General features: G+C 47.8%; 1 protein-coding gene across 5 annotated transcripts in view; it reads right to left on the reverse strand.

Annotated features, from left to right (window-relative positions):
• Positions 1-23,087, reverse strand: part of LOC147028710 (uncharacterized) — a 247,602-nt gene that overhangs the window by 109,230 nt on the left and 115,285 nt on the right. Inside the window, exon 5 of one of the 5 annotated variants that reach the window (XR_015057679.1) lies at positions 2,741-3,241. The exons of 3 other annotated variants lie outside the window; for them this stretch is intronic. The gene's annotated coding sequence lies outside the window, so the exon portion shown is untranslated. Of the gene's footprint in view, positions 1-2,740; positions 3,242-20,117; positions 20,575-23,087 lie in introns of those variants that run through there. One more of the 5 variants, XR_015057678.1, reaches the window with a different exon arrangement.

Here is a 23,087-nt window from a genome sequence, read left to right on the forward strand (position 1 = left end):
CGTGAATATTTTCCCGCCTGCAGAAGCTGTCAGTCGCCGACAGACCACCGATGAGTGAGGAAGTGTAAGTGAGCGCCGTCGGATTTTCGTTTTTGATAAAATGACAGAAAACTTGAACAATGCTACTGCATCAAATTTTGTGTAAAGCTTGGCGATTCCCAAGTGGAAACGATCCTCAACATTCATCAGTCCTTCGGGAACGAAGCAATGGGCACCACACAGATAAAAGAGTGGTACAACCACTTCAAAGATAAAACCTATGCCAAATCCCCTCACAGTCGCGACCCCTAACGGGAGCAGCTGAAAGATGAACAACAACATACATATATATATATATATATATATATATATATATATATATATATATATATATATATATATATATATATATATATATATATATATATATATATATATATATATATATATATATATATATATATATATATATATATATATATACATAACCCGCGCTCTGCGAGACATGTTGGGGTGGGTGTGTTTGAGAAAGTAACTGATGCAGATTATCAGTAGTAATTTTACTTTAATGCAGTAAGTGGAATACGATTTCACTGTTTCAGAACCATTTTATTTACGTTTTTTTGTACCATGCACCTCATATGGTCTTTGAGATAATGTAAGCCGAATATCACGTTACTCGAGCGCAGAACAAAGTCGATGATAGCGCGACACAAAACCACAAACTCGGAAAATATATATATATATATATATATATTGTTATGAATCTGGAAGCCATTCGCAAACAGACAGCAGCCCCCATAGTTCAGTGATTTCTATAAGTATGTGTTGATAGTCAGGGCCCCATCCTTCTGTCTCATGGGTTAATTACATGTGCGCACTACGAGTTACTTTTATAGTCAGGTTTTTTTTTATATCTTCAATCTTCATCCTTCGTTTTCGCACCATCGCCATCCATCGTCCACGTGCAGCATCTCACGTACAGGGGTGAGGTTCCCTCCGCCCACCGTGAGCTCGTCCAATCAATGGCGGACACGAGTAGCCTGACAACTCCTCGTCCAATCGGGAGGCGAGTACCTCAGAGCGTTTTTTCTCGACCCGTGGGGGAGGGGAAGAATAAGACGAGGTGGCGAGCTGTCGTTGAAGAAGGTACGCCGCATCTTAAAGAAAGAGGAGAAGGAGAAGAATCCTCGTCTTGCCTGCTGGTGTTCTCGTCTACCCGCGGGTGCTCGTCTGGTCCGTTCCCGTGCTAGCTGGCGTCCGCTGCATCCTTGGTGTCGCGTTGTTGGCAGAGGGTTCGAGTCCCGCCACCGGACAAGATTGACCAGACCACAGCACGAGGCGGACAGGTGCAAATAAAGGCCGCGGCCATTGAGGTCCGTGTGTGTGTGTGTGTGTGTGTGTGTGTGTGTGTGTGTGTGTGTGTGTGTGTGTGTGTGTGTGTGTGTCCGTGGGCCCAGTCTGTTAAGTAGAAACTGTCTCAGTGCCCTGTGTTCATTATACATTACAATTTTCATATTTGGATAACTCTGCCCTTTGTGTGCTCCCCTGCTCCTGCCCACTGATAAATAAACCCCTGTTAAATGTACCACCTCGTTTTCTGTGCTTTCTCCCATTGACCCAGCACGGTGCGTCTTGAGAATTAGTGAAGCCATTTGTCCCATAAATTGTTCGTTTGGATCGACGGATCTTGCTTATCCCCCCTCGGTTTACACCCGGATCGGGCTCGGTAAACGTTCTGTTCCGCACGAGGTCTGTCGAGGGTGTCGTTTTCCCCGGTAGTTGGACGACGTGGGTACTTATGTATATTGAAATCAGGCAATTAACTCTACCCCACACCTTCGAAATATTGGCTACCACGGTCCGCTAAGTGACCCGTGACCTTTCGGACTTATCCGATCACGACATAAATTCCGTGGTGTTCGGTGGAAACGACTCTACTGCTCCCCCTAGTGGCCGTTATCGCCACTGAACCCCGGCCCACATCAACATTATCTATCTCTCTCTCTCTCTCTGTCTCTCTCTCTGTCTCTCTCTCTCTGTCTCTCTCTGTCTCTCTCTCTGTCTCTCTCTCTCTCTCTCTCTCTCTCTCTCTCTCTCTCTCTCTCTCTCTCTCTCTGTGTCTCTCTCTCTGTCTCTCTCTCTCTGTCTCTCTCTGTCTCTCTCTCTGTCTCTCTCTCTCTCTCTCTCTCTCTCTCTCTCTCTCTCTCTCTTATGCTCAGCCACGTCTTTTACATTTCGATCTCCAAACTCAGGGTGCAAATACAACCTTGTGTGGGGGTTAACATCGGTGATGTAGCTGCGGCATCACGTGGAAGTGTATGGGGCGGGATGGGGTGGTGCAAATTATCGACGTGAATTTGTGCCATGTAGCACCACCTCGTGGTGGTAGCAGAGGGGTTTTTTTACAATTCCGTTTTACAATTCAGAGGCTTTACAATTCCGTGTTTTACCTGGGCAACACTGAGGTAACAACACTGAGGTTCAGCAACAATCCTAAAGAGAGCCCTCGACACGAAACTTTGAGAACAGAAAACTTCACATCTTGGTCCATGAATCGTGACCCCTTCCCAAAATGAAGGTGGGAACTTTGAGCCCGACCTGAGCGGACTGCATTCCACATTGTGAAACTCACATATGTAGATACAAATCAACGACACACACACACACACACACACACACACACACACACACACACACACACACACACACACACACACACACACACACACACACACACACACACACAGACCTGGGAGGGCTCCGTTCCACATTCTGAAGCATAACAACCAACGAACACTTTCTCTCTCTGTCCATAGATTTTAATCAAGCCATCACCATCTGTATTGCTTGTTTAATGTTCCTTGGGCTGTGAATCCATATTCACAGCTTTCTCGGTAACAGCTGGGCTGCAGCTATAACTGATTCTTCCTCGAATACTTCGCTGTTTGCCTGTGGCTGGTTGCTGTGATTGGCGGAATATGCAAGCCAAGTGTTTTGTAATTACTTACTCCATCCAAAAATAGAGTGAAGATGAAGTACAATGGCAAGCTTTAACTTCATATGAGTGAAACGTTTGGGTGAGATTACATTTGCTGTTTAAAAATCCCTTGGAAGTAATTTCCGTGAAAAATGAATAAATATCTGTGCCAAGCCATCTGTTCCAACCCCGTTGGTTGTTTCATCTTCTCAAAGCCTCCCCCCAGGCCTGCAAGGATGATCCAGGCCTGTTGAAGGCGATGGCTCCAGCCCGAGTGCTTTGCTGCAGGATTAAGGAACAGGCATTACATAATATTTCTACAATCATAGTTTCAAAGTAATCTCTGAGGAAATTACCAGACGTCGAATCGACTGATGTCACAGAGCTGAGAGAGAATAGCTGAACAGAAAAACACACCCGCCATGTTTGTGTGAAATGATGTCACAATTGAAGCATCATGGACCTTCTATTCCTGCTTCTTCTCTGAAACACTGGCTGCTGGCATGATATGTTCATGAACTTCGGACTTGTCTGCAGTTTATACCTTTATTCATTCAAATTCCTCATTTAATACACAGAAAGAAATGTACAAAGTCTGAATTGGGATTCAGAATGCAGTGGAATTGTGTGCTCCATCCATCCATCGGGATCATACTTTGTACAGAGTGTTGTTCCTGCAAAAGTAGTCTCCTGGGCTGTTGGGCACAATCCTGGACTGGTCGCCATTCCCACATGGGATACCAGCAAGCTGACACTCATTTTGCCAACCTCAGAAGGACGACAGGCTGAGTTAACCACACCTGGTATTAATTCAATAACCGAGTGGGATTTGAGCTCAGGACCGTGGTATCTCAAGCCCACCGCTCTAACCATCAAGCCAATACCAGGCATATACATGTTACATGACCATTTGATACAGAGCATATTACTTGGATGACGAACACCCCCTTAAAATTTACATGGTGAATTAAACAAAACCTCACGCCGAGACAATGTCACTTCCTCATGTTAGAAATTAGAATCATTGTGTTGGCTTCAGCCTTGATTGTGCTCGGCTGGTGAAAAAGTCAAGAGGAAGAAGAATAAGAGGAAGAAGGAGAAGAAGAAGAAGCTAACAAAAAGAAGAAGAACAATTTCGCGTTTTAATGATCTCTCGATTTACATTTTCTCGATTTATTCTGCCATTTTTAGATCCGAAACTCGGCAAGCTTTTTGAATTCTGTTTTCGGGAATCGAACAGGGCATTAGCAGAGATGAATTACCGCACATATGATACATCACTATGACGTCATATCAATTTTTATGACGTCATTCCTATTTTTTGACATTTCTTGTTTCACAACCCAGAGTTTTCATCGGATCTTCGTGAAACTCGCCATGTATATTCAGAAAGCCCATGCGCAGGCAGTAACCATCTCCGATTTTGGAAATTCTTCCTAGAAAAAAAGTTGACGTCATAATATCGCCGCTAATAGAAATCTCCTAAAAAATTATCTCTGAAACTCGGCAAGCTTTTTGAATTCTGTTTGCGGGAATCGAACAGGGCATTAGCAGAGATGAATTACCGCACATATGATACATCACTATAACGTCATATCAATTTTTATGACGTCATTCCTATTTTTTGACATTTTTTGTTTCACAACCCAGAGTTTTCATCGGATCTTCGTGAAACTTGCCATGTATATGCAGAAAGCCCACGCACAGGCAGTAAGCATCTCCCATTTTGGAAATTCTTACTAGAAAAAAGTTGACGTCATAATATCGCCGCTAATGGAAATCGCCTATACCATTATCTCCGAAACTAGACAAGCTGTTTGAATTGTGTTTGCGGGAATCAAGCCGGGCATTAGCACAGATCATTTATCGCAAACCTGATACATCACAATGACATCATATTCGCTTTATGACGTCATCATTAAGAGGACGAGGATCTTAGCTCATTTGAGCTTATCAGCCTTGGTCGTTATGAAAACACTCGAGAACGAGAATAAAAGCTACTTTGTAAAGGCTCATGAATGTACTCTGAAGCAGACTTTTCAAAGTATTATTTGTACACATTTACCTCAGAAGTGTAGATAGATACAATATTACAAATTTGCCACCCGAAGAGTTGGCTCGCACAAAGTCCTTCTCACAACTGCACAGGTTAAGTATTCTATGAATATAATCGAGCTTTTAGCTCACATGTAGAGTAGTTCTGAGGAACTTATGGGATGATGCGTCGTTCATCCGTCAGTCTGTCCGTCTGTCCACAAAGACTTGCAAATTGTTCTCTGAAACTACACATATAATTTCGATGAAACTTCAACACAACCTGGATGTACTAAAGTTTGTTCATAGCATTAATAAAAATTCAAGGAGCCCAATGGGGGTCTACGAGGGTTGCCCCTCCCCCCACCCCCAAATATGTATTTGCTCTCTTCTCAGAAACGACACATGCACTTCTGATGAAACTTGACCACAACCTTCATCACCCATGATGTATCAAAGTTTATTCATGCCATTAAAAAATTTGAGCTGCAGGTGGGTCTACTGGGGGGTTGTCCCCTAAAATAGGTATTTGCATTCTCCTCAGAAACTACACAAAATATTTTCAATGAAACTTCACCACAACCTTCATCACCCATGATGTACCAAAGTTTGTTCATGGCATTAAAAATAAATCCACAGGTATTTACTGTCTCCATTACATATTTTGTGGGTCATCCATGCCTACTAGTTGTTCCCTGGTTATCTTATCGAGCCACTACCAGGTGAGCTCCCATGGGTATTGCCCCTATATATAGATATATTTTTTTACATGATTCTTCACCATTGAGAGATAGGGCCAAAAACGATATGTAGCACAATATCTCAAAAAGTTACAGACAGATTTGGATGAAACTTGGTGGATATGTTGACTAAGTGACAAGAACAAGCCGATTCGATTTTGGGTGAGGGTTCGGGATGCAAAGGATTCAGATCCGTCTTATCAGTGAAATACAAAACATAAACTGTTCAGCTTGCTGGAGGTATGCACTCTACCAAATGCCATTCTAGTTTGTCCACACTCTAATCCTTTTAAATGCTGAGCATTAAGCTCAAGGAAGCAGTACATATCATTTTTAAAGTCTTTGGTATGACCCAGCCAGGGTTCCAACTGGCAACCCACCAGACTCAGAGTGCGACTGGACCACATGACACCACCGAGGCGTTCCTCGACCGTTGATGTACCTCCCGGCAGACAAAGATCGACACGAGCAAGACCAGTTATTCATTCTACCCTCCAAAAATAATAGTTTTCCTCCTCATCACGGTTGTACGGTAGAGTGAAATAAATGTTTCCATGTAGCCTGTGGTCTCAGCCACCAATGTAAACCAACAGAAATAGCAAGTTATGAGTTTTCACGATTTCATTCATCATGCCAACTATTTAAAAAAAGAAAAATGTGTTGTAGCAAAAGAAAGACAAAAATGAGAAAATACAACCATGCTTTTTTTTGCTGTGATTTTGACAAATGAGTTGCAAGTGGAACATGTAGGTGCAGAACGCGAGCTCATAATGACGTTATTGCCACGTCCTTGCGGGTTTGTTTGGTTCTTTTTCTTTACCAAATTGTGTTTGACGATTGCTCGTCGTGGCTTTTCACAGCACAAAAAGATACAGCTGAGATAACTCTCAATTGATATCAATCTGTATCTATATCTCTCTCTATATCTATATCTCTCACACACACACACACACACACACACACACACACACACACACACACACACACACACACACACACACACACACACACACACACACACACACACACGACCTTGAACATGGAATATTGGCATGGAAGCTGGTTTATGTGCTCCGCCAGATTATCGAGGATTTCAAAAGCAGAAAGAGGAAAATGAAGAAACATTGCTCAGGTATCATTCAAATTTGAAAAGGAGGTTAGGAGGGGGCAGGATGGGGTGTGGGAGAAGGGTGGGAGGGGCAGTTTATTCCAATTATTAAGGAAGCGAAAATATCAAAACAGACAAGGATAGTGGGTTAAAACACTGAATGGAAAAATAATCTTGCATAGGAAGTAAATCTCAATGGGGGTGAAGGGAAGATGAAGCAAACAAGCAGCAATTGTTGTTGGTGGTGAAGATAATGAATCCAATCCTTTGATACTTCACACAGGAATGAAGTCGTCAAAGGGAATTAGTTTGACTTCCTGATTCACTTTCCCTCCCCTGAGTTCTGGGTAAGATAAGAACATGGAAAGAACCCTGCTGAATATTTTCACACCAATTGTTCCTTGCACAACACCCTGGAATATTTCATTACCACGAACCAAATGGTGGGTGAACCAGATGAATAATATCATTATAAAGTGAAGTGGTGACTTATACAACACGATGGGCTTCCTGAAAGGACAGGGGTTGGGGGTCAGGGGGGGGGGCGGAGTGCTATGACCAGTAAAGCATCAAGTGAATTTGAACCATAGATGTTATTAGCCTGTACATTGTACTTTGGATTATGAGTGTGTTACTGTTGATGATGAGTATGTTGATGATGATGATGATTATTATTATTTTGAGTGTGTTGATGATGATGATTATGTGTGTTGATGATGATGATGATTATGAGTGTGTTGATGATGATGATTAATTATGAGTGTGTTGATGATGATGATGATGACGATGATAATGACGACGAGTGTGTTGATGATGATGATGATGATTATGAGTGTGTTGATAATGACTATGAGTGTGTTTATGATGATGATGATGATGATGATTATGAGTGTGTTGATGATGATTATGAAGGTGATGATGATTTGTTTTAATCCTACATTAAAAAATGTAGTTGGGGCTTACCAGGTTGGCCTGCATTCAGGTATGCACTTACAGGTTGAATGGTAATGATCGATTCCAAATAGTGTATTTAAAATTTTTTTTTCATAGGTGATGGTCACTCAAACTGCCAGAGCCCAGACGTGTGATTGTGTGTGTGTGTGTGTGTGTGTGTGTGCGCACGCGCATGTGTGCGTGTGTGTCTGTGTATGTTGTGGATATGTACATATTGTTACTGGCCGGGGGTAGGCCGCCAACCGACCACCTGAACGGAGCCGCAAGTCGAGTCGGCACGACCGATCGCCCGGAATATAGATCGCCGCCCGGATAACTCCGGGGGACGGGTCCTTGTACAAGAACCGAAATACGCCAATCGGCAGATCACGTGGGGTAGGGTCGATTGCCAATCTTCAATGTACCTAAATACCCACGTGATCCAACTACCGGGGTATTCCACCCTCGACGGATCTCGTACGGAACAAACCGCCGAGGCGAGGTTGTCCGTGCACGATTCCGAGCGGTGTAATCGCCGAGAACCCTCGGTCCAAATGACCCCCTATTACGGCAAACCAACGGCTTTCTAACTCCCAACACACGAAAAGTTCAGTCAATGAGGGAATGGACGAAACGAGCAGGTTTACATTCACACAATGACATTTATTATAATAAAACACGTATGCAATTAAATAAGGCAAAACACGTATGCAATTATACAAGCAACAAAAGCAGGACAAAAGAACTACAACCATCTACTTATTATGTACAGTTATTTACACTTAACAGCAGTTCCTACTTATTTGACGGGCCCATGGACACACGTACGAACACACACACAAGAAACAGTGGCTGAGGCCTTTAATCACGAGCTCCAGCTCGGAGGACAGGTGAGCTGAAACTCGGAGCTTGACTCGAACCTTTCCACCTCGTGTGATCTTCAACTTGTCCGGACCCGGGCTCCAGCGAGAGTGAGCTGGATCCAATCGCCGCAATCCTTCCCGAGCTCCCGCAAATCCTCCCGCGCTTCTCAACACGTGCCGGTGAGACGAGGCGCCGATCCTTCCTGTCGATCGTCGCTTCCCCGAGGATCCAGCTCCAAGAAGAGGCCGATGCGTCGCATCAAGCCGGGAAACAAAATGGAGAACGAAAAGCTCCACAAACCAAGAAGAAGAGGAAGAAGAGGAAGAAGCCTCCACTCGCAGCTCGAGCCGAACAACCAGCTCAAGTTCCTTCCAAAACAAAGCAGCAGCCGAAGCTCACTGAGCGAGCCGAAGCAAAAAGCTTTCGAAGGCCTCAAGCCAAGCAGAACCCGACGGCTGAACGACTGCTCTCTCCGAAGCAAAAAAGCTTACTCCTTCCATGGGACTCAGCACAAGAACGCTGCACACGGGACTCAGAATGGGACTCTTCACGAACTCTGCCACGGGACTCTTACGAACTCAGCCCATGAACTCAGCCCTACCACAGGACTCCCACGAACTCAGCCCTACCACGGGACTCCCACGAACTCTTTTTACGAACAAAGAAAGGGTCTCCTCTTTATCCTTTGCACCCCCCCCCCACACCCGGCATGACTCATGCCCTCGTGATCCACCCCCAGCTCAACCACGGGTGGGACGGAGTTGTTGACGTCACGGGATGGAAGGGTTCTTCTTCCTCTTTGCATAAGAGGGGGAGGGACGTCTCCATTGTTTAGTTCCCTAACTATTAAATCGATCTGCAGCGCATCTAATCGATCTCTGAACATTTAAACAATGGAAGCTGAGCTATCTAGGGAACATGCACTTATCGACATAGCTGACTCAGGGAACCTGTATGTTGTGTGTGATTGAATTCCAAATTCGTAACACTACCCCCTCCCCGTTTTACAGACTCATCCCGAGTCATCAAATTTTCGTGTGACCAGCATGTGGAAGTTTTCTCCGAGTACGTTCTACCTTCAGATCCCTGAGTGCGACATTTCTTTAAACATGTTCCAAAAATAAATAACCTAATGCGCTGCGTAACGAACTAAACAAACTCTCACAGACTCATTCGGACAAATTAACTAAAATTGCCGGCGCTAAAACAAACATGCAGGTGGGGTTCCACGTATTTACAATCTTAACTTATATATTACATCACACCAACCATGGCCCAGGACTTGAGATCTGTGAAAGGGGAAAGGCAAAAGTCATAGCAAAGTCTTTGGTGCAGGGGAATGGATGGAGATGGTCGCAAAACACAAAAAAATGGACTGGATGCACAGGTTGCCTGCAGGGCAGTCCTCACAAAACTGGATGGTCCTGGCGCGCATGGTGATGGATGGACACAGGGGCAAATGCAAACAAGGGCTAGCAGGCATGGGGTCATGGCAGAGGCAGGAAACTCGGCATGGCAAGGTAAGCCCATGCAGAACAGGCAGCTGCAGCACAACAGGCCGGCAGGTGAAGCTGGCCGGCGTCTGGTGTGGTTCCATCAGGTCTGGAGGGAGTGCGGTGGTGCCGGCCGCTCTGAAGGCGGGCTCGGACTGAGCCTACTGTCTCCCCCCACTCTATCACCTTTGTCTGTCTCTGTCCATACCCGCTCGCTTAATTTGCCACAAAAACAATAAAATTTTGCCCCTCTTTATTTTTATTTCCCTTTTATAATTGTCTCCCGAACCCCATTTATTGTCTTTGTCCGGCTAGCCTATCATGTCCACCGAGCCTACACCCAACCCCTACGTTCCCTCTCTGGAGGGGAATAGGGAGAGACTGGCGTCCTGTCTCGAGGCCCAACGAAGCCTCAGAATGGCCTCCTCAGAGTTCAGTGATCTACCAAGGTGAGTCCAGCGGCCTAGAACGAGCAAAGGGATGGATGGTGCGAAGGGGTACATCTCCTATCTACCCTAACATTCATTAACCTGAGACTACCCCAGGGCTTTCCAAAAATGCCTCACACTTTTAAACTATCGGTTCTAAAAACCATGATTTCCATCGCCTGTGTTGGTGTCCATTATAAATTTGGGCTTTGCCCTCAAATTTTCATTCGTGCCCTCGCACAATTTCCTGGCTGGGCAGCGTGGCTCAACTGGCAGGAACTCCCCCTATGCCGAACTCTAACCATGGCAACCCCAGGCCCGCTGGCTGTCTCCGAGCCAGGCTGCTCCCTACAACGCGGGGGGTTGCCTTCTCTGGCATTGCCCCCCTCTGATGCCCACGTGGAGTGTTGATGCCCCGGGTCCCTTTCCGAGGGTCGCCCGTGCCCACTGCACTACCCCCGTGGCATTCTGGCGCTACGGGTCCCGTTTCCGACGGGTCGCCCGTGCCCACTACACTAACGCGGCCCCACTTGGGCCCTTGGCCTACTCTGGCCGACTAGTCCGGTGCCCGGGGTGCCCACTAAACAAAACTCACCTTTCCAGAGCCACGCTCCCATCCAGTCCATGAACTTTTGCACCCCTCCAAATGGGTTTCGTGCCTTCTCTCGACACCAACAAAATGACCTCCTTTTAGTAAATTTAACTACCCACTAACTAACATTAAACTGACCCCGGGGTCACTTGGGTGGGAATCACTCCTCCCCCCAACCAGTCATTCGCACCATGCATACCACATTCGCTCCACTCGCACACTTGGGCCCACTGTCCTACACTCATTCCTCACACACTTTCCATTTCGCAACTCACACCAACACTCTACACTGCCATCCTTCTAACTAAATCCCCTGACTAACTCGTGCTCCCTCGTCATCCCTTAAAACTCATGCACGTTCCATTTACTCTACATAGCTAAGCTACGTCTCCACTACACATTTCCAGGTCTGTCCATGTCTCCAAAAATCCAACAATTCCCATTTCCTAAATCTAAAGTGAAATCCCTCTAACTAATCCATTCCACTGGCTCCATGAAGTACAACCCATGTCCCCATGAAGCCGGTCTAACTATCGCTATCCCATCCCCCAAACTAGTACTTCCTGTGCCCCCAACAAGGCTCTGCGAGCCTTGCGCCCCTGCGGGAGCGGTAGTTCCAGCTCTGGCTACTCCGGCAAGACTTAACCATGAGGGCGTAAGGTCGCCCTTGTAGGGTCTCAGGCGGTCCGCGTGGACGATCCGGGGGAAGGCTCGTGGTCCAATTTTAATTTTAAGGACCACGTCACCGATTTGCGCCAGGATGACCCCCGGGCCCTGCCAGGGCGAGGTGAGTTTCGGGCATCTGCCCTTCCTCCTCCGGGGGTTGAAGAACCAAATCTTCGCCCCCGGAGAGCACTCACTCACCTGGCTCCGGTGGTCGTACCTGCGCTTCATCCTCATACCCGCCTGTTGGAGATGGTGGCGAGCGAAGGCATGGACTCTTTCCATGCCTTCCTCCAACCGACGGGCATAGCCCTCCCCTGGGGGTCTGTCGGGACACTCAGGCATTGGACCGCACAGCAAATCGACGGGGGCTCGCAGCTCTCGTCCATACATGAGCAGTGCCGGATCACAGGCGGTGGCCCCATGTTGGGACGTGCGATAGGCCATCAGGAGATACGGGAGATGTTCGTCCCAGTCCTCCTGATTATCGGCGGTGAAGAGGGCCAATTGTTGGATAAAGGTCCTATTGAACCTCTCCACCATACCGTCAGACTGTGGTCTCAGGGACGTTGTCCGGGTTTTGCGAATTTCTAGGAGCCTGCACACCTCTTTTAGCAATTCGCTCTCAAAATTTCGCCCCTGATCAGTGTGCAGCTCCTCCGGAATCCCGTACCGACATACAAATCCTTCTACGAAGGCCTTTGCCACGACCCCGGCTTCCTGGTTGGGAAGGGCAAAGGCCTCTGGCCACTTGGTGAAATAGTCCATCATCACGAGGATGTATCGATTACCTTGGTGAGTGGGGGGCAGTGGTCCCAAAATGTCCATGGCCACTCGCTTAAGGGGGGCCCCAACCTGATGTAGTTGGAGTGGGGCCCTCATCCTCCGTGCCGGTCGCTTTTTGGCAGTACAGGCGTCGCATGCTCGACACCAGTCCTGTACATCGCGCCCCATGTTGACCCAATAGAATCGCCGGCGGACCCGAGATATTGTTTTGGTTCTGCCCAAATGGCCGCCGGCGCGGGTACCATGCACCTGTTTCAAAATTTGGGTCTTAAACCCATCAGGGACTATCACCAGCCAAGAAGTCCTCTCTGAGGGAATGTCCACCCACTTGCGATACAAGATGTTGTCCCTCATTTCTAGGGTCTTCCACTGAGCCCAGTACGCCTTTGTTCGTGCCCCGAATGGGGTGATCTCCTCCCCACTGGGCCTCTTGTTTTCTTGGACCCACTTGTACACGGGCCCTATCATAGGGTCTTCCCGCTGGGCCGTGCTCCACGCCAAACCACCAAATTCCTCCCCTGCGGTTAGTGGCAAAGTTGGGCCTACCACCCGGGCCGCACGGGCTGGGAGTTTCTGGGAAGTATCCGCCAATTGGTCCCTCTCCTCATGCCTCGTGCAATATTTGCAGTTTTCTCCCAGAAAGGGGCGTCGGGAGAGCGCATCGGCGTTCCCATGAGCCTTACTGGCTCTATGGGCCACACTGAAATCGCACTGCTGCAACTTCTCCAACCACCTTGCAATTTGGCTCTCCGGTTCCTTGAACCGTAAGAGCCATTGCAAGGAGGAATGGTCAGTTCGAACCAAGAATTTCCTCCTGTACAAGTACGGATGGAAATAGCTCATGGCAGACAGCATAGCCAATAGCTCCTTGCGAGTAACGCAATAATTTTGTTCGGGCCTACTCGTGGCCCGAACAAAATAATACGGTAATACGGGATTGTAATACGGGATCACTCTTTCTACGCCGCCCTGTGCCTGAGACAAGACTGCCCCCAATCCTTCCTGGCTTACATCCGTGTCCAGGGTATACATCCCGTCATCGGCGGGGTACGCTAAAACGGGTGTGGATGTCAAACACCCCTTTAATTTGAGGAAGGCCTGATGGCATTCCCCTGTCCAATTAAATCTCAACCCCTTCTCCGTCAACCGGTGAGGGGCCTGGCTATCTCCACAAAGTTTGCCACAAAGCGCCGGTAGTAGGAGCAAAGACCCAAAAAACCCCGCACCTGTTTAACGTTTGTAGGTACGGGCCACTCCTCTACCGCTGTAATTTCCCTGGGTCAGTTTTCACCCCCTCGTGGCCTATCACATGTCCGAGATAGGCCACCTCTGTCACGAACAAAGTACATTTCTCTGGGCTCAATTTCAGCCCTGCCTGCCTGAGGCACCAAACACCTGGTCCAAATTGGCTATTACCTGGGGAAATGTTTTAGCCTGTACCAGGACGTCATCCAGGTACACCAGGCATGATTGCCATGGCATGCCGCCCAGCACATGCTCCATCAATCTCTCAAAGGTGGCGTGGGCATTGCACAGACCGAACGGCATCACAGTGAACTGATACAGTCCCTTCCCTGTAGAAAATGCCGTTTTCTCATTCCCAGTCTTGTCCATCTCCACCTACCAATACCCACTCTTAAGGTCCAAAGTTGAGAACCATTTGGAGCCTGAAACGGCGTTGAGGGTATCGTCAATTCTAGGCAGGGGATAGGAGTCTTTGAGTGTCACGTTGTTAAGCTGGCGATAGTCCACGCAGAAACGCGTGGTCCCATCCTTCTTTTTGACCAGCACAACCAGTGACATCCAAGGACTTCCCGAGGGCTAAATGACACCTGCATTGAGTATCTTTTCTATCTGTTCATCAGCCTCCACTCCCTTACTCCATGGGAGCCGTCAAGCAGGCTGACGGACAGGCCGGGCCCCATCGGTGTGGATCTGGTGTTTCACCAGGCCCGTACGTCCAATATCCTCGGGTGACAAGGAGAAGATTCCTATATTTCGGTTGACCAGTTTGTGCAAGGCCTCCCGCTGGGCATCCTTCAAATCTACACTACTCGGATTTACCATCACGCAAATGGGATCGGGCCAATTCCTAGCAGACTCTGGAGACTCCCTCCAGGCCCGGTCTGGCTCGATGTTATCGTCCCTCAGCTCTGCGACTTCCACCACTGGGGTGCAATCTGCCACCTTCGTGCCCTGTTTAATAGTGCGTGGTTCCGTGCGATCATTTATTACCCGGACGGGCACGATAGGCCCGTCGGTGTTTACTAGGGTGCGGCCCACGACTAAACCCGGGGTTGATTGCCCCACCAGTAGTGCGGCCAGGCTGCAGGAGCCCTGCCAGGTTGGGTGTGCCCGCCACCGGGCCGGGACCACTGCCTCGGCACCCGGGGGAATGACCACGGAGTTGGGAGCCTCCAGCTCCACCTTCTCATCCGTGCCCATGCCCCCCAATGGCAATTCCTCACCACCCAACTGCATGACTCCTCGGCCTAAGTCGATTTTGCAACCACCGGCGGTCAGCACCATCCAACCCTATTCAACATGGGTTGCACACCTTCACCACCCAAACCTCTATTTTTCTTTTAACAGTGCCCAATTTAAAGGTCACAAAACCACGCCCTATGATGGGGGCTGTTGTCCCGGTAGCTAGCTGCAAACTATGATTTTGCAGATGGTGGATATCATCCCACCCGTCCACACTAGAATTAAGGACCACAGGGCTGATGATCGTGGTGCTTGCTCCCGTGTCCACAACAGCATCTACCCCTACGCCGGCAACTTTGCACCAAATTGTCAAACTACCATTGCCAATTTGGCCACAATTGATGACCTGTCACAGCACTGAGGGCTCTTCTCCATCGAGGTCTGTCGAACACGGCCCTGTATGCTCGGCACTTTCTTGTTTCCCTGGGACTGGTGGGGGGGGGGGTGATGTTTGGGCCCGGCTATTCCGGTCTGCCAGGGGCGGAGTTGGTGATCTGCGGGGGGGGGGGGCATGGCTCTTCCCTGCGTGGGGCTTTACAATGCCACTGCAGGTGGCCCTCCTTGCCACAGTTAAAACACTTTGCCTGGTAAGGTGTGCGCCTCTGTTACTCTGAATTATACCCCCTCTCTTTCTGAATTGGGGTACCCCTGATGGCCCATCCCCCGCCCTTCCTGGGCCCGACCGCTTCGGCCCAGATCTCAGTCACTGACGGTCGATCATGCCCTGGACCATCTTCTCCAACTGTGCCTGGTCACCAAGGGTATCCCCGGCTCCCAGCGCACTGTTGTTCACGGGGCCTACTGCCGGATTGCCACTGCATGTCGGCCAGCCCCTCCAGCCGGCAACGTTGATGCCTCCCAACGGGCTGCAGTGTCAACTGCCTTCTGGAGGTTCTCTGGGTGCCATGTGGTCAGTATTGACGCGATATCGGTGCCCGCAAGCGCCCGGACAAAATGGTCCATGGCGAGCTCCTCCCGGTACTCCGGCGCCATATTCGCATGTGCGATCCCCACCGCGCGGCGAATATCATGCGCCAATTCCCCCATCGTCTCATGGGGTGTCATTTGCGCCCACTGAGCTGAGCCTTAACAAGCTCGCTATGCTGTTCCATACCAAACCTGTTATTTAGGGCCAAATAGAGGTCTGCCAGTGTTGCCCCTTCCAAGGGTATCGTGGTCAAGACCTCGGATGCCGCACTGCGCAGTGCCGCCGTGAGCTGTGCCATGCCCTGCACCGGGTCCCAGCCGTTGCCTCTGGCCACGCAGTGAAACTGGGCCAAATACACCCTCAGGTCCGTCTTCCCATCATACGGAGGCAGTGGCACCTTCTGGCCTTTCGGGGTCCGAACCCCACCTCCCAGTCCCTGAGGGACACATGGAGGGACGGACCCCCCAGATTCCAATGGTGCCCTACCCCCACAGAGCCCGAGCCATTCGCCCCGGGAGTTTACTACCCCCGTCTGTGTCGGTGCACACTCCGCACCGTTCTGCTTACTCCCCCATGCCATCACACTCGCATTCTGCATACTCGCAGGAACAGTCATACTGGGAGCCCGCATTAGGCCAAGAGACCCAGTGGCCCCTGCCCTCCCCAAACTCAGCATGCACACCCCCGCATTTTGCAATCCCCTGACCTCGTTCAGCGACACCGGCCCCACCTGGTTACGATCTGCCTCGAGGGAGCGTATTCTCTCCCCTGTTCCATAAGGAGGCCATCCTGCCTCTTACAGCGGGTCTCAACACAGTTCACCAACTCTACCTTCATATCCTCTACCTTCCCTCCATTCGTGCTTGCACGTCTTTTGCTTTTTCCAAGTCGTCCTTAACCTTCTCTACCTCCCCTTGAGTCTCTACCAATCCACCTTTCACCAATTTAACTTCTTCTTCTTCTGTCTCTTTTATATGTCTGTCCAGTCACACTCCCATTTCCTGCGTCTCTATTTCGGCCTTCCGTCCCATCTCTTTGACCATTTCAGTCATCTCTTCGTGTCTCGTTTTGCACTCTTTTTTTTTTACGGCCTCCAATTCATTCTTTGTTTCCCGCCTGAGTTGGTCTTGTCCTTCCTTTACCTTTTTCATCCCTTGTCCTAACTTGTCTATCTCCTGTCCAACCGTTATTATTTCGCCTGTCACATCCTTCTTACCCACCTCCATCACGGACCACACAGTTTTTACACTCCCTTTCAACTCGTTCACCTCCCCTCGTATCGTGCCGACTTCCTTTTTCATTTCGTTTTTCACTTTTTTTAAGCTTTCCTGCAGACCTAACCCCATGCTCTGCATTTCACCCCACATTTCTTTCATCTCGCTTTATATATTTGTCTCCATTTTTCCCATCAACGCCTCGAGCATGTCTCTTACGTCAAATAACCACGTGGCAGTCGCTTTGCCATTATCGGGCGCGGATCCGCTGGAGACTGAGGAGGGATTTTGACGGAGGAGGGGAGGGGGGGTGTCATACACTGCGGCCCCCGCTGCTGCGCCCATTGCGGACTCTGCATTTATTTGCGGGGAATAGTCAACCTGCATAATGGGAGTGTCCTGCATGGTCATTTCTTCCTGAGCCATAGATTCTAACATTTCCAAATCCATTCCTAATCCCTCCTGCCCCTGCTCGCCTTGGCTGAACATTTTACGTGCTGGGAATAAATTTTTTAACGCTCGTAATTTGGGGACACGGGGGGTTTGCTCCGTATACCCCTGATCCGACTCCGTGAATTTTGCTACGGAGGCGGAGGGGGCCGAATCGCACTCCTGACAACCAGTTGTTATGGGCCGGGGGGTCAGCCGCCAACCGACCGCTCTGAACGGAGCCGAAAGTCGAGTCGGCCCGACCGATCGCCCGGAATATAGATTGCCGCCCGGATAACTCCGAGCGACGGGTCCTTGTACAAGAACCGAAATATGCCAATCGGCAGATCACGTGGGGTAGGGTCGATTGCCAATCTTCAATGTACCTAAATACCCACATGATCCAACTACCGGGGTATTCCACCCTCGACGGAACTCGTACGGAACAAACCGCCGAGGCAAGCCTATCCGTGCGCGATTCCAAGCAGCGTAATCGCCGAGAACCGTCGGTCCAAATGTCCCCCTATTACGGCAAACCAACGGCTTTCTAACTCCCAACACACGAAATGTTCAGTCAATGAGGGAATGGACGCAACGAGCAGGTTTACATTCACACAAGGACATTTATTATAATGAAACACGTATGCAATTAAATAAGGCAAAACACGCATGCAATTATACAAGCAACAAAAGCACGACAAAAGAACTACAACCGTCAACTTATTATGTACAGTCATTTACACTTAACAGCAGTTCCTACTTATTAGACGGGCCCACAGACACACGTACGTACGCGCGCGCGCACGCACGCACGCACGCACGCACACACACACACACGAAAAGGTGGCTGAGGCCTTTAATAACGAGCACCAGCTCGGAGGACAGGTGAGCTGAAACTCAGAGCTTGACTCGAACCTTTCCACCTTGTGTGGTCTTCAACTAGTCCGGACCCGGGCTCCAGCGAGAGCGAGCTGGATCCAATCACCGCGATCCTTCCCAAGCTCCCACTAATCCTCCCGCGCTTCTCAATACGTGCCGGTGAGATGAGGCGCCAATCCTTCTCGTCGATCCGTCGCTTCCCCGAGGATCCAACTCCAAGAAGAGGCCGATGCATCGCACCAAGCTGGGAAACAAAATGGAGAACGAAAAGCTCCACGAACCAAGAAGAAGAGGAAGAAGAGGAAGACGAGGAAGAAGAGGAAGAAGCCTCCACTCGCAGCTCGAGTCGAACAAGCGGCTCAAGTTCCTTCCAAAACAAAGCAGCAGCCGAAGCTCACTGAGCCAGCCGAAGCAAAAAGCTTCTGAAGGCCTCAAGCCAAGCAGGACCCGATGGCTGAACGACTGCTCTCTCCGAAGCAAAAAAGCTTACTCCTCCCATGGGACTCAGCACACGAACTTTGCACACGAGACTCAGAATGGGACTCTTCACGAACTCTGCCACGGGATTCCCACGAACTCAGCCCTTCCACGGGACTCCCACGAACTCAGCCTTACCACGGGACTCCCACAAACTCTTTTTTACGAAAGAACAAAGAAAGGTTCTCCTCTTTATCTTTTGCACCCCCTCCCCCGCACCCGGCGTGAATCATGTCCTCGTGATCCACCCCCCGCTCAACCACGGTTGGGAGGGAGTTGTTGACGTCACGGAATGGCAGGGTTCTTCTTCCTCTTTGCAGAAGAGGGGGAGGGACGTCTCCATTGTTTCGTTCCCTAACTATTAAATCGATCCGCAGCGCATCTAATCGATCTCTGAACATTTAAACAATGGAAGGTGAGCTATCTCGGGAACAAGCACTTATCGACATAGCTGACTAAGGGAACCTGTATGTTGAGTGCGATTGAATTCCAAATTCGTAACAATATAATGAACTGAGTGGCAAATGATATGAGGCATTATTTTGAGTCCCATGCAAAAAATAGAAATAACAAACACAGCCTCATGATTCTTAAGGTATGATAAGACAGGATTGATACCAATTAATTGCAATAAGTATTATAGTATAACGTAGCTTTGACGAACTACATTGTTCAAAGAAAATCTCTCAACAGATTTTCTCAAAAATCTCAACACCACTCTGGAGCACCTGTTGTTGCTCTTATCCCACAAGGCCAAGACAGACATTTTCCGGTCCCTCATTGAGGGCTGAGGATGACTTCTGAGAATGTATGGAATGCTGTAAGTGAACATTAAGGTCAGTCTGGTGAGTTGCTTCAGACAGAAAGCCACCTATACAGACTCCATAGTTATGTGGAAGCACGCATGGCAGCCATCGATAATAAGTGCAGTAGCAGGTGAGTGTCATCAGCTCATGATTTATGGTCAAAATGTCTCCCCAAAGACCTGCGATCAACATTTGGTACAATTATTTCTGGAGACATCTACAGGTGGAAGGCGGTTTCGAGTTTATGAAGCGTAAGGTGCAATCAAAACATGTCATTGCATCTCCCTGAACAATATTAAAGTGATAAATAATTGAGTAAATTTACTAAATGCAAGGAAGGAATAAGAAGAGAGGGAATTAAAATGCATTCATCGTCGAAATGTAAATCTACAGTGCATTATACGAGGCACAAGAGCATGCACACAGAAAAACGATACATAATATAAAATAATGAGCACAAGAGAAACATAATCAGACAACTGTGGATGTGGAGTAACATCATTGCGGAACGCCAGTTGAGTTTAACAGCAGGTGAGTGTGTCGGGCCGATTACCGTACTCCAAAACCTTTCAGATCAGGAAGGGTCTTAAGGAGGAGGGGTGGACAAAATCAAAGCTTGAAATGTAAATAGAATTTGGCAAGAGGACCAGACCCCAAAAATGATACTGTAAAGTATTTAACATCAACAAGTGCAATAAACAAATATATGAACATGCCATTGAAAAGATGTTGCAGTTTATGATGCAACGTTCACCTGCAAATCACCAAAAGGACAGTTTTAATAGTCAAATCAAGTTCACTTAAGCAGACTGAATCGAAAAATACTATTGATTATTATCATTATTAATAGAATGCATCTTGCTCTATATATAGAGCATCAGTTATGCTGGAGCAGTTTCTTGGTGTGGTTACAATCGCGAGTGTGTCACCATTCCAACACAGGATGGTCTGCTGAGGGTGCAGGAATTTGTAATCTGTTTAGAGTGCCAGCAATGACTCACCTCTTTGCTAATCCATCCAGTGGGACCACACTCTGTGCAGAGCATTTGTGCTGTCTAAGCAGTCTCCTTGGCCATTGAGTACAATCCTGGACAGGTCACCATTCCAACACAGAATGCCAGCAAGCTGGCACTCATTTTGCCAACCTCAGAAGGATGGCAAGCAGAGTCAACCCCACCTGGTATCATTTCAACAGCCAAGGGGAATTTGAACTCAGGATCCTCGGATCTCAATCCCACCACCGTAACCACTAAGCCAACACCAAGAATTCTTTGCGAATGACACTTTGGAATATTTCACATCTGCCAACTAATGCTGGCAATCGGGACACTCGGCTTAACATCCATCTGAGGGACAGCACACATTCATGTATTACCGTGTCTACGGACACCAGGTGACAGTTTATTGCAGGTCCAAGATTCGAACCAAGGCAAATGTGCATACTTCTCGGCTATCCTGCCAGCCCCAATAAAAAAATACTTTGGCTAATTCAAACTTGTTTCATCAAAAAAGTGTCAGGCTGATAGTTGAAAGAGCAAATCAAAGATTCATTGCATATAATGGTGGTTAGGTGGTTTCATCAGTGGACACATGGATAAATGAAACAAATATCTCGACTAACAGATTGAGAGATATATTCACATATGTCAGGACAGACGACTCGATGTTTGAATACATGAAAATAGGATGTGTAACCATGCAAGGTCCTTCCTATGGTAAGCTTGAAAGAGCTTGGCCCTTCCAACTTCTTGTGGATGCACAATAAGTTGAAAGTCATGACCCTCTGATCCAGATTCAGGAGGCTTTTAAAAGCAGTTATAAAAGGTGGCAGTTGTTTTGACCAATGACTTGCTCATCCAGCTGTCGATGACCTCAAAAGGGTGGCTTTGGTGTGCTTGGCATGCATAGCTAATGGATACTTGAAAACACTTGTTCTCTGTTCAAAGAGCTCATAAATGGATGGCACGCAAGCCTTTAACATGGATGGTTCAATAAATCAAAGCTCCTGTCGTTTACTGCTTTTGGAGAGGCATGTTCTGTCTGAATAAACTCAAACCTTAGTTACCCCATGCACGTAAGCTCAAAACGGGGTTAAACAAATGGTTCACCGTCTGTCCATCAGTATATTTCTTTGATTGAGGAAATACTTAAATTCAAGTAAATTTAACATTTTGAACCCTGTACAATACGAGTCAGAACATGAATCGAAACATGAACCTGCAGTTTAGCAGTACTTTGCCTCTGAATTTGGCAAATTGGACAGAATCTCGTCCCAAGCACGCATGCACACTCGCGGTAAAGCAATTGCTTCAGTCTGTCTGTCCATCTGTCAGTCAAACAAAATTTTAAATCATTCCAAACAGGAAACCTACTGTCTTTAGGGATGTCATAAAGGGCACAAAGCCATTGATAACCAATGCTTGTTTGTCCTTGCTATATGGTTTAAATGCTGAGCATCAAGCAAGGAAGCAGCACATAACGTTTTAAAAAAAATCTTTGGTGTGCCTCAGCCTGAGTCAGAATCGAAACACTGACCTATCATCCTGAGGGGATGCTCTAACCACAATACCACCAAGTCTGGTCAACTCGAAGTTGGTCAGTTGTTCATGATACATTGATGAGACATCCATCTATCCATAGGGACCATACTCTGTGCTGAGCATTGGTGCTGCCTAAGCAGTCTCCTTGGCTATTGGGCACAATCCTGGACAGGTCACCACTCCAACACAGGATACGAGCAAGCTGGCACTCATTTTGTTGAACTGAGAAGGATGACAGGCTGAGTTAACCCCACCTGGTATTAATTCAACAGCCAAGCAGGATTTGAACTCAGGACCCTAGAATCCCAAGCCCACCACTCTAGACATTTAGCCAACAGCAGGCATATTGATGAGACAGCTATTCCTGAAACCTTAATTCTGATCAGTGTGGAATTACAAAGTTCGAGAGGGATAAGCGGTTTGTTTCTGCATTGAAAATATGGAGAGATGAGGGTTGGGTGGTGTGGGGAGGTGTGTGTTATACTATATGAGTCTTAAAGTAAAAAAAAAAAAAAATACAAAAAAGACCAACTTTGTTCATCATGAATCTGCTCGCCAATCAACTTTATGATTCTCAAAAAAATGAAAAGAAATAACATCCGCTGTCAAACAGTGGGAACCCTTCGATAATTGCTAACCTTCCATTGCAATTAAAGGATAAGAAATGTAACTTTCAGACGCGTTGGCTAGTTAGGTTCGCCAGTTAAGTTTCTGTTTCTCTTATAAT

Source organism: Eptatretus burgeri, chromosome 4, assembly GCF_056783735.1.
Source record: "Eptatretus burgeri isolate ZD-2024b chromosome 4, Ebu_testis_v1, whole genome shotgun sequence".
NCBI classification, from domain to species: Eukaryota; Metazoa; Chordata; class Myxini; order Myxiniformes; family Myxinidae; genus Eptatretus; species Eptatretus burgeri.